The sequence below is a fragment of the Phascolarctos cinereus genome, unplaced genomic scaffold (genome assembly GCF_003287225.1).
Source record: "Phascolarctos cinereus isolate Bilbo 61053 unplaced genomic scaffold, phaCin_HiC Scaffold_4;HRSCAF=312, whole genome shotgun sequence".
NCBI lineage: Eukaryota > Metazoa > Chordata > Mammalia > Diprotodontia > Phascolarctidae > Phascolarctos > Phascolarctos cinereus.
Genome location: NW_027555847.1, coordinates 357368453 through 357380811, shown reverse-complemented (window position 1 = coordinate 357380811; position 12359 = coordinate 357368453). Strand labels below are relative to the sequence as shown.

General features: G+C 40.2%; 1 protein-coding gene and 1 pseudogene across 1 annotated transcript in view; one reads left to right on the top strand and one right to left on the bottom strand.

Moving 5' to 3' along the window:
• LOC110216002 (sorting nexin-2-like) overlaps window positions 1-12359 on the top strand; it is a 50075-nt pseudogene that overhangs the window by 25958 nt on the left and 11758 nt on the right.
• Window positions 1-12359, bottom strand: part of PRLR (prolactin receptor) — a 227347-nt gene that overhangs the window by 213824 nt on the left and 1164 nt on the right.

Below are 12359 nucleotides of genomic sequence, written 5' to 3'. Positions count from 1 at the left end.
GATTAACAATAGCATATAGTTAATATTGATACAGCACTTTAAGGTTCTCAAAGTACTTTACCTATGTTAACTCATTTCATTGATATTGTATTAAACACGGGAGGAAGTGGATGAATATTGTTCTGTACTTTTCGAGGCTTTATTTTGCCCTTTCCTAGTGAGAAAGAACCAAGCTTCTGAGCTCATTATTTAATAAGCGTTTATTCTAGAGGACTGGGACTAATGGGGCCCTCATCTCTGTGAGGTAAGCCTTATTTACCTCAGAGGGCTATAGGGAGAAAAGAGCTTCTTAAGCCTCATAAATAAATTAAATGATCAGGTCACAAAGGGTGTTAGTGGCAGGAATATACCCAGTCGGGATATTGTCCCTGAGGACAAATCTCCAAGTTTTTGCCCTCTCAAGATGGGGTACTGACTGGGCTGTTGCCTTGGGGCCCCAGTTTCAAGCTAGTGTAGACTGCATACATTCCGGGCTCATTATTTGTGGCTCTTTCTCATTCTTTGTGTGGGTGCTGGTGATTCCTAACTGAAGATCATTTCAACTAGCTAACAAGTAGTTATGGAAACCTTTGTTTCCATAACTACTAACGACCACCACATATTTAGGATCAAGAAGTAAATCTTTAAGCCGGGAAAACAAGATTGTTCTTCTGTTTCTCTCCCTTTTTACAGTGTCAGGGCTAAGTCATCTATAGGGAAATGTGTAGATTCAATAGATGTGGCATACAGGAAGCACCTGCTGGTACAGTGGGACTAGAGTCACGAAAACCTGGGTTCAAATACTGCCTCAGACACTTACTAGCTGCGTGACCCTGGGTAAGGGAGAAATCCAAATCCCCTCTCAGACACTTACTATTTGTGTGATTGGGGGCAACTCACTTAACCTCTGTTTGCCACATCTGTAAAATGGGGATAACAATAGTGCTTACCTCACAGGATATAAGGATCAAATGAGATAAATATTTGTTAAGCACTTTGCAAATCTTAAAGTGCTATATAAATGTTAGCTATTATTATTTTTATTATTCTTATATCAGTCAGGGATTTAGTGCTAAGGGCTCAACAAATTCCAAGCCTGGGACTCTCTATGCACCACTCCACACTGCCTTTCTGTATTATTCCCTCTCCTCTCCTCTCCTCTCCTCTCCTCTCCTCTCCTCTCCTCTCCTCTCCTCTCCTCTCCTCTCCTCTCCTCTCCTCTCCTCCCTCCATCTAGTTGTCTAGTTGCAGAGACATTTGGGAGTTCCCTATACTAATGAAATCACAGGTCCCCATAATTATATATATTTATAGTTTTAAACAGTTTCCTGGTGGCACCAAGAACTTAAGGATCTTACCTAGGCTGAGACAGTCAGCATGTGTCAGAGGCTACACTTGAACCTGTGTCTTCCTGACCTCAAAGCTTACTCTTAACCACCATACCATAATACTTCTCAATAACATATCATTATAAAGAATAATAACAATGATGCTTGTGCTACCCTTTTCACAGGGTTGTAGGTGCTATGTGAATGTGAGCTGTTATTTGCTTGAGGTTTAGAAAGGACCTAGCAATGTTTGCTTAAATTTATTGACCCTCCCCACAACATTTTTTTAGCATGCACCAAATGCCCAAGGCCTCATGTACACAATGGAAATACACACTGACCTTTGAAAATAAATAGAGTTTATAATTAAATTCCTTTTGGTGCCTCCAAGCAGTTGGACTTGAGATTTCTTGATTAAGCAAAGGGCAACCTTGGGTCATGGGGACTTGGTCGGGGTGTGGGGGTTCTAATCCTGGCTTGGTTGCTGAACCCTTTAATCCACTGAGATACATGGAACCTCTGTGCATGTCATTGAATTCCTTCTCAACAAAAATGGAGCTGATACCATAGTTCTATCTAACTGAAGCAACAATAGTGCCTTGAATTTTGGGGGTATTTTGAAATCCATTATCTGATTTGCAGCAAGGAAGAGTGAAGAAAGCAGCAAGAAGACACATGGTTAAAAGGGTGCTAACCAGTGTGTCTCTGTTCATATTTGGCCAGGGTCATCCTATTGCCTTTCTTCATGTTTATTGTGTTGCTATATGGCGATTACTAATGAAAACATGTTTAATAGAGCACTTTATGGTTACCAAATACTTTCACATACGTTACCTTGTTTGATCCCCAAAGGCCAGTAATGGAAGGGAAGAAATATGCTTGGCTTGAAGTAAATTCATCATAAAATGGCTTTGAGGCTTTAGGAAAGGGAAAAAAACTTGCCATTTATCCTGTTTTAGTAAATAAAGCCACTGAAATTAGAACAACTCCACCTGTATGAGTGACAATGAGGAAGTAATTTCACCTCTCTGGGTCTGTGTTTCCTTATTTGCTAACTGAAGGGGTAGGACCTTGAAAGTATCTCTTTCCTTCTGCTATAAGATTCTGTCTCAAAGAACTTAAAAATATTTTCCCTCTGGCCATTTGTACCACCCAAAGCCTCTCCATTCCCTAACTCATAGGAGACGTGAAAAAATCTGCCGTAAATAGAATAAAAATTCCCTTGCAAACTTGAATTTCCGTGAAAATTGAAGACATAGATGGTATACTCATTTAATTTGAAGATTCACCAAATCTGGAAGAGATAGTAAGTATATAAGCTGACAGAATAAGAGTTTAAAATAACCACAAAAGCTAGAACCCTGAATCAAATCTAATAAGATGAAATTAGCTTGGGCTACGGATGAAAAAAAGGCCAAGTGCCAGAGTGGATAGAGAGTCAATCTTGGGGTAAAGGAGGCTGAATTCAAAGTCTGTGTCTGACACACACCAGCAGGGTGATCTCAGGCAAGCTGCCAAACGGGGTCCAGGCTCCCAAGCACCTCTCTGAGATGTTAAGTTGCAGAGAAGGTGCCAGTTTTTATTGGCGGAGGAGGCTTGCTCATTGGGAGATCTTGGCACACACGTAATCACAGCTCCATAACAAATACACACATACACACATATACACATACACATGCAGTATATATGTACACAAACATATATATATATATCTTCAATACATCTACATATACATATATACCTATTTTAAGTGTATATATAATATATACATATATATACACATATACAGTAACATATATGTGCCTACAATGCATCTATATGTATATATATGCATCTATAATAAAATATATACATATACATATGTTCAATAATCTTTATATGTATATATATATATATATAGTAATGTACATATGGGCATGTATATAATAATGTATGTACACACATCTATAATAATGTGTATAAATGTATATACAAATACTTATGGAATGTATATATACACACATATACATATATCTACAACACACATATATACTCACATACACATACACATATAGTACATGTATATACACACATATATCCACAGTCATGTATATATCTGAAGTGCCCAAAGAAGCGTCCTTCCTGGAAAGGTCCACCTGTGAGAGGGAGAAGTAGTATAATATAGTAGAAAAAATACTGGATTTGGTGTCAGAAAACTCAATTTTAATCTCAACTCTGTCAGTATGATCTCTTGGGCCTCACTTTCCTCATCAGTAAAATCAAAGGGATGGAATCATCCCCTGATTGATAAATGGTCAGAGCATAGAAACAGGTAGTTTTCAGAAAAAGAAATAATGCTGTCTATCATATGAAAAAAATGCCCTAAATCACTATTGATTAGAGAAATGCACATTAAAAAAAATCTTTGGTATCGCCTAATACCTGTTAGATTGGCTAATATGAAAGAAAAGGGAAATTCAGGAGAGGATGTAGAAAAATTGAGACACTGATGTAGTATTGGTGGAGTTATCAATTGATAAACTCTTCTGGAGAACTATCCCCAAAGGGCTACAAAACTGTGCATAACCTTGGACCTGACAATACCACTATTAGGTCTGTATCACAAAGAGATTATAGAAAAAGGAAAGTCTTACATGTGCAAAAATATTTATAGCAGCTCTTTTTGTGGTAGCAAAGAACTGGAAACATCAATTGGGGAATGGCTGAACAAGTTGGGGCATATGATTGTGATGGAATACTAGTGTGCCATAATAAAGGATGAGCAGAATGGTTTCAGAAAAACTTGGGAAGACTTGTATGAATTGATGCAAAGTAAAGTTAAGTAGAACCAAGAGAACATTATACACAGTATCAGCAATATTACACAATGATCAACTTTGAATGACTTAGCAGCTAATAAAATCCTTAATGAAAGGATTTGTTCTGTGAAGTTTGGATTCAGTCAGAGGGCAGCACTTGAGGACCTAGAGGGCCACATGTGGCCTCAAGGCTGCAGGTTCCCCACTCCTAATACTTTTCTCAGCAAGACAATGATCCAAAACAATTCCAAAAGACTTAATATGAATAATGCTTTCCACCTCCAGAGAAAGAACTGATGGTGTCTGAATGAAGATTGAAGGATACTTTTTTTAAACTATCTTTCTTGGGGTTTTGTTTTTGATTTTTTTTTTGTCTGTGCTCTCTTTTGCAACATGGCTAGCATGGAAATAAGTTTTACATAACTGCACATGTATAATCTATATCAAAGTGCTTGCCTTCTCAAGGAGAGAGAAGAGAGAAAAGGAGGGAATTTGAAACTCAAAAATTATAAAAAAATTAATGTCAAAATTGTTTTTACTTGTAATTGAGAAAAAAATAAATTCTTTTAAGAAATGAAATGGATGGACAAGGGGATCCCTACAGTTCCTTCCAGCTCTACATCCTGGCTTAGTGATGTAAATCCCAAATCAGTCAGCCAACAAGCATTTACTAAGTACTGAGTATGTGCCAGGCACTATGCCAGAAAACAAAGGACGAACCACATCAGAGATTCTACCCAATAAACTGGAGAGTCATTTTTATAGTTTCTGGTTACAAGTCATCATTCAGGCTATTTTTTGTTTTTGTTTTTGTTCTTAACTTTCTTTGTGTCCACAGTGCTTGGCATATAGCAAGGGCTTCATAAATCCTTGTAGATTGATTGATTAATCCATCTGTTATCCTTCACTTCTATTACATGATGAACCAATTTCTTTGTCCAATCATATGTTTCCTTAATTATATCCCTTACACTTAGATGTACCAGACATGGCCCTCTGTGTAGAGGAATGGTCTTAGGGTCAGGAAGATCTGGATTCTTCCTGCCTCTGACATTTTTCCTGGGCAGGCTTCTTAACCTCTCAGTGCCTCAGGCAACGCTCTAATATTATAACATATGCAAGGAGGGAATTTCTATGATAGAAAGTTTCCACACTGATAATTCACATATCCAAATGAAGATAAACATCCCTAACACCAAACCACTTCATCCTTTTGCATCATTGTTGGATATGTGCTTAAACATATTTGCATCTGCTATATCTCTCCATTGTCCTTTGGGTCACATACAACTTGAAGTATACAGAGATTGTTGGTTTCTAAGATTTATCATGCAATTGGATGGTCAGTTTATTGAAACAGTCCAGCTGTATCCACACCTGGGACATATGGATCCCAGATAGACAGATCCCTTTTGACTGCATGTCAATTATGAGTTACATCCAGAAATTGCATTTGAGAAATTCTGTAATTGCCTTCCATAATTCCAAATTACTTGCTGTTATATACAAGTCCATTTGAAAATTGTCAGTGTTCTGATGATGCTTTGTGTTTGTGAAGCTTGAAATACTACTATTTCTGAGGAATCCATGAAAAGTCATGTAAGAATTCATTTTGTACAACTTTAACAGTTTATTTACAGAACACTTTCTCTCAGCAACTATGTCTAAATATCCTTCAAAACCCATTAGAAACAGAAAACGTAGTAGTAATAACATTTCAAAGACAATCCCTGGCCCAAGGCAACCTTGTAACCTCATCTTTGGGTTCGAGAGCTAAGGCTTCTGGTTGTAGCAGGAGGCATTCTACATTTAGCCCAAGGACTCACAACTAAATTCCAAATTCAGATTTAATTAACACATTTAAGAGCTGATTGTGCTGGTCAGTATAAAGTATAAAGCTTACATAAGACATAGTCTCTGCTCTTACAGAACTTAACAGTTTAGTACAAGAATAAGACACAAATGCAGATAATGATAGTTTAAAATATTGCATAAGTACAATAGTACAAATTGAAGTCCTTTTTTGTTATCATCAAAAAGGAAAGCTTCCTGAAGGAGGTAGCATTTGTATTAGGTAGAAACAGAACTGCAACCAGGGTGGGTCAGGTAAGGCTTCTTCCAGGCACTGTTGAATTTCAAGGGCTCTCTAATAGTCAGTTCCATGTCTTATCTCCTCCCTGACCTGCACCCACAAGAGTCCATAGAAAGTGATGTTAGGAGGGGTAAGACCGCCAATTAACACAGTTTCTCAGGAGAGTTCAGTTTGCTTAGCCCCTGAATTGGTCCTATTGTAGGACACTACTGCCCTTCACCAAGGTCCGTGGAAGTCAGAATCAGGTATCTCCTCTTCCCTCCAAGGTCTGCTAGTGTTCCAACAAACTGGATTCTTCCCACCCAAGTAAATCTTGGAGAAGAATGAGAATGATGGGAGGTTCCAATTTTCATGCTAGGGCTGGGCTATGTACCTGGACAGGGGAGTGGACAGGAAGCATGGAGTTACCCATTCTGGATTAAGGTTTGGATTTGGGTAGAATCTGTCCATTCTGACCCTAGACTGGTCCAGGAGCTTCTCTGGCACTACAATGCCTAGGCAGGATTGTGAGGCCAAGATCAGAGGACCCTCAGAGCAGTGGCTCCTCAGTGCCAAACTTCCATAAGGTAAGGCAAGAGAGAGCTTCCAATTAGTATCAAGGGTCCTACCAACTTTCAGTTCCCATTTCTCCTACCTTGACAAAGTCTTGGCTCTGTCCTCAGCAATTGGGCTTTTCTGAAGGTTGGGAGGAGGAGAGAGGCACCTAGGATCACATCTGTACATGGGAAACAAGGAAAGATGAGGGTTCTTGTTTTCTGCTACCCAATGCTTGGGTCTGATCTCACCAGCACAAAAAAAGAAGTGGGTGACTGGAGTCACAACTGTGTCCTGCTGGTGGTGAAGAAAGGGGAGGTGGGTGGATAGAAAAGCGTGTTGGACTTCTCACTATCTCCATGCTCACTATCTCAGGACCCCTGAATTTGCCATTCATGGTCTAACTAGAAGCTACCAGATCAACCTCAGGTGGGAGCTCCATGTTACCCCTCACTACTTTTTGAATGCAAGTGTGCCTGTCTGTTTCTGTCCCCCTCCCTTTCACTCACCTTCCCCCCATCCCACACAAAGCACCTTTGTTTCCTGCCTATTGTTCTAGGGGCAAAAATTCTTAGTTATCATAGCTATTGCACTGAATAGGAATGTAACAAAGGTAGAGAAGGAAGACATTTCAGGCATAGGAAATCAAATGAGCAAAAAACGGAGTAGGAAAATCCAGAACATATGTGGGAGAATTCAGGATTTGTAAGTAGTTCTTAATCCATTTAGTAAGTAGCAACTATGTTTAAGCACTGAAAATATAAAACTAAAAGCAAAATCAGTCCCTGCCTTTAAGGCGTGTGTGTGTGTGTGTGTGTGTGTGTGTGTGTGTGTGTGTGTGTGTGTGTGTATGAAATAGAACATATAAACAGAATAAATTAGTACCAGACAGATTGAGGAGGGAGAGCACATATCAACTGGAAGAGTTTACCCAGGAAGAGGATTACCAGCTATGAGGTGAAGGAGAAAGAAAGACCCATAGATTTGAGGGCTAGGGTGAGCAAAGGTATGGAGGTAGAAGATAGAACATCGAGCTCAGGGAACATTTGGTAGTTCAGTTTGGCAAAGCTGAGTTTTTGAAGGGAAGAAGTATGTGTTAAGTCTGGAAAGATCAATACAAGTCAGATTGTGGATGGATGGCCTTAAGTGCTGAGGCAGAGGATGTATTTTTTATTATAAGGACAATGGAGAACCAATTGAGAGTTTTTGATCAATAAAGCAGCATCATTAGACTTTGGTCAGAAATATTAATTTGGTATCTGTGCGGTAGATACATTGGAAAAAGGAGAGATTGGGAAACTAGACCATAGAGAAACTATAGCCTGGGTGAGAGGTAATGGCCAGAACTAAGGTAGTCGTTTCAGAAATGAAGAGGATACAGATGAGAGGGGTGTTGTGGAAGAAAGATCAGTAAGATTTAGCAACTAATGGAACTTGGTAGGTGAGGGAGTGGGAAGAGCAGAGGTGATAAACCTGGGTGACCAGAAAAATGATGGTGTCATCAAAAATGCAACAGTTTGAAGGAGGAAAAGGTTTAGGGCAAGATACTGAGTTTTATTTTGGATGTCTTGAGTTTGAGATGTTTATATGAAACCCAATGGAAATATTAAATGGGCATTTGGTGACGTGGGTTCAGGAGAAATGTTATTCTTGGTTATACAGGTTTAGGAGCCATTTGCATGAAATTATAACGGCGTCTCTGAACACTGAGGGCATTAGTAAGAGAGAAGTTGTAGAGATGAGAATGTCCAAGATAGAGCCTTGTTGGACATCCATGGTTAGGGGTGGGAGATGGATGATGATCCAGCAAAAGAGTTTGAGAAGGGTGGCCAGGCAGGTAGGTGAAGAAGTAGGAGAAGGAGTGCCCTGAAAGCTAATATCCAGGAGGAGAAATTATCCGGGAAGTGAAGAATGGTTGACACTGTCAAAAGCTGCAAAGGCCAGTGATGGGGGCAAGTGGTTATATGGTAAGGATGCTGTGGCTGAGAGTCCCATGGTATAGTGGAGAGAGTATCGGACCTGAGATCTATTGAACTATTTCCTTGTTGTATGGCCGTTACTTAACATCCCTCTCTGTTTCCACCTCTGTAGATCGGGGGATGATAATAATGCATTTACTTTATACAGATTGCTAGGAAATGACTTTGTAAGCTTTAGAGCACCACACAATATATTATTATTATTGTTAATAATGATTTTTATGTAGCAAATCTTTTTGGAGGGAAGACTGGGAGTCCAGACTTGTGATTTCATTGCTGTAAGGAACTCCCAGTAAAGGAGCATACTCTATAATGCAGATTGATATCTGCTCTGCGACCTAGAAACTTGGAGCATTGTCTGAGGGTACCAAGAAGGTAAATGATTTACCCATGATCATGCAGAGAACTTGTATCACAGGCACAACCTGAACACAGGTCTTTCTGATTCCAAGACCAGCTTGTTATGCACTATACCTTGTGTATAGGTTTGGAAAACATTTTCCATTAATTATTAGAGGTTAGGTTTTTCTTTTTTTTGGGGGGGGGTTAGAATTTGAAAGAGTGGTGAAGGTCACAGAGCCCGAAAGAACAAGGGAGAATTTAGCACTGGAATCCATTTTCCAGACGGTGAAACTTGAAGCCTAGAAGTAGATACATTTGTACCAGCAGCCTTTGGATGGCTACAAGTCTGGCTTTGAGTTGGCACTCTCTTCTCTAATTCAGGTCCCAGAACTGACATCTGGGCTTTGGATATAAGACAGTAGGACTGAAAACTTCATGAGAAGAGAAATCAGAGCATTGATGACAATCGAGGCTCATTTTAACCTCAGGTAACAACAAATCCCCATTTCATGGCAATGGGCACATGGTACAACTGAGGCAGCATTAGCTTTGGCATTTTCCACATCCCTGTCTGTCTTCCCACCTACTTGCCCAGGAATAATAATGCTATACACTAAGGGAATTGTTTAGGTTGGTAATTACATTCATTCTGCTCTCAGTATAATCTCCATGGAGCAGGGCGGGTTGATAGCATATACATATATATGTATTTGTAGATAGATAGATAGATATAGATATAATGACCATTATTTGATACTTATAGCACATAATAGTGGTAGAACTGATTGCAGAGCAGGGACTCACTAAAGAGTCCCAGAGATCACCTGCAGACAGCTTATAGAGGTCCAAAGGAATAGTGTTATCTGTGTAAACTCTACCATCCAGCATTTAGACCCTGGCTCCTGCTCTAGTATGTAGCAAAGGGAAATGGAATGTTGTTCAGTTGTTTTTCAGACGTGTCTGACTCTTTGTGACCCCATTTGGGGTTTTCTTGGCAAAGACACTGGAGTGGTTTGCCATTTCCTTCTCTAGCTCATTTTACAGATGAGGAAACTGAGGCAACAAGGTTAAGTGACTTGCCCAGGGTCACACAGCTAGTAAATGTCTGAGGCTGGATTTGAACTCAGGTCTTCCTGACTCCAGTCCCAGCACTCTATCCATTGAGGTGTCTAGCTATCTACTAGACTACTCATTTTCTCTCCTTTCTAGCCTGTCTTCTTCTTCTAGTCTTTGCTTATGCTGTCAAATATGATAGTCTAGGTGACTGGCAGCTCTTCTGTTCCTCCTCCTAGTTACCTTGGTGATTTTCTGACTTCCTTGCCTAGAATGGACTTTTCCCCAGCAACTCCTCTTGTTGAAATGCATCCCTTCCTTCAGGGCTCTATTTAGGTCCCACCTCCTCCTGGAAGCCTTTCAGCCAGAAGAGATTTCTCCCCCAGTCTTCTCATGGCACATCTTTTTGACTGTTTGCCCTTTAAGGTCATAGGTCTGAAAGTGGTGCAAAAAGCCATCAAGCATAATTCACTCATTTTGCAGATATGGAAACTGAGGCCCAGGAGGTTAAGTGATTTGATCAAGATCATACAGGTACTAAGTGGCACAGGGATGATTTGAACCTAGGTCCTTGAAATCCAGAGACAGTTCTCTTTCCATTGTACCATGTCACCTCTATCTATCATGTTCTGTCTTAAATAATAACTAACATTTATTTAACGCTACATGTCAGTCATTGTCCCACATGCTTTACAATTATTATCTAATTTGATCCTCACAGCAACTCTAGTTGATGTATGACAATTGTGTGCATGTCTTATCTCACCTTCTGGAGACTGGAGTTTGTTTTCATCTTTGTATTCCAAGTAGAGATGCACAGTAAAGATGCCTAAGTACAGAGTTAAAATGTTTTTTGTTGAATTAAATTACAGAGAAATGCTATGGTGTGTTAGAAAGAAGACTCCAATCAAGACTGGGCTCTGCAGCAACTCACATTGGGCAAGTCACTCCCCTTTTGATAAGACACAGTTTTCTCATCTGTAAAATGGGGAGGTCAGACTAGATAACCCCTTTCAGCTAGATTCTTTGTTCCTATCAATTACCTCAGGGAGCTGTGAAAAACTATAGCCAAGCTTAGCTGTGTCAGAGGCAGAGTGATTTAGGGGGAGAAAGAGATGGCTTTCAAGTCAGAAAGACCCAGAAAGACATTTCTTACATAAATTGACTTGGAACAACCTCCCAGGGCTTCTGGCAGTTCTCTGTTAAGTGGGAGAATGGATGCTGATCTGCTCTGGTAGAAGGGATTTCCTAACTGGGAGTTCCCTATGCCAATGAACTTACAAATCTAGGTGTTTTTTTTTTAATAGTTAGCATTGATATAGAGCTTTAAACAACTTTATATACATTATCTCATTTGATTATTGGTAGGCAAAGATTGCTATGGTTCCTCCAGAAGCAAATCATTTACTATCAGCAGGCTTAGGCATTAGAAGTAGTACACCTTGCTCATCTCTCTCTCTGTCTCTGTCTCTCTGTCTCTGTCTCTGTCTCTCTGTCTCTGTCTCTAGCTGTCTCTGTCTTTCTCTCTCTCTGTCTCTGTCTCTATCTCTGTCTCTGTCTTTCTCTCTCTGTGTCTCTGTCTCTATCTCTGTCTCTGTCTGTCTCTGTCTCTGTCTCTCTCTTTCTCTCTGTCTCTGTCTGTCTGTCTCTCTCTTTCTCTCTCTCTCTCTCCCCCCCTTCCCATGCTGCCTTGAGTGGCCACAAAGCAACGAACTAATCAATAAAATGAAATCATCTGCTGGATGGCTGGAGTGGTATGCCACTTCCAGTGGAAGGCTGAAGTTTTGGACAGCTTCTCTGTCTCTACTCACTCCCTTCTCCCCACAAAGAATCATATAATTTCAAATTTGGAAAAGCCCTTGGAAATCATGTGGTCCAACCCTCTCATTTTACAGAGGAGGAAACTGAGACTTGGGGAAGTAAAGCAACTTGTCCAAGGTCACACAACTCATGGGGCTGCCTCACTAAGACTGGAATGAATCCCCAGGGAAGACGACAGTGAGAATGAGCACGGGGCTCTCTGCCAGACGTCGGGATGAATGGAGATGAATGAATCCATCTGGACTCACCTCGCATGTGTGTGCATGTGCACGTGTGTGTGTGTGTGTGTGTGTGTGTGTGTGTGTGTGTGCGGGTGTGTGTGTTTAATGAATTATTGTTTTGCTACACACTTTTAGGCCCTGGCATGGAAAACCCCAAGTTGAGACTGTTTGTTATTTAGGCAACACAGATTGTTTCCCCTACATACAGGTAG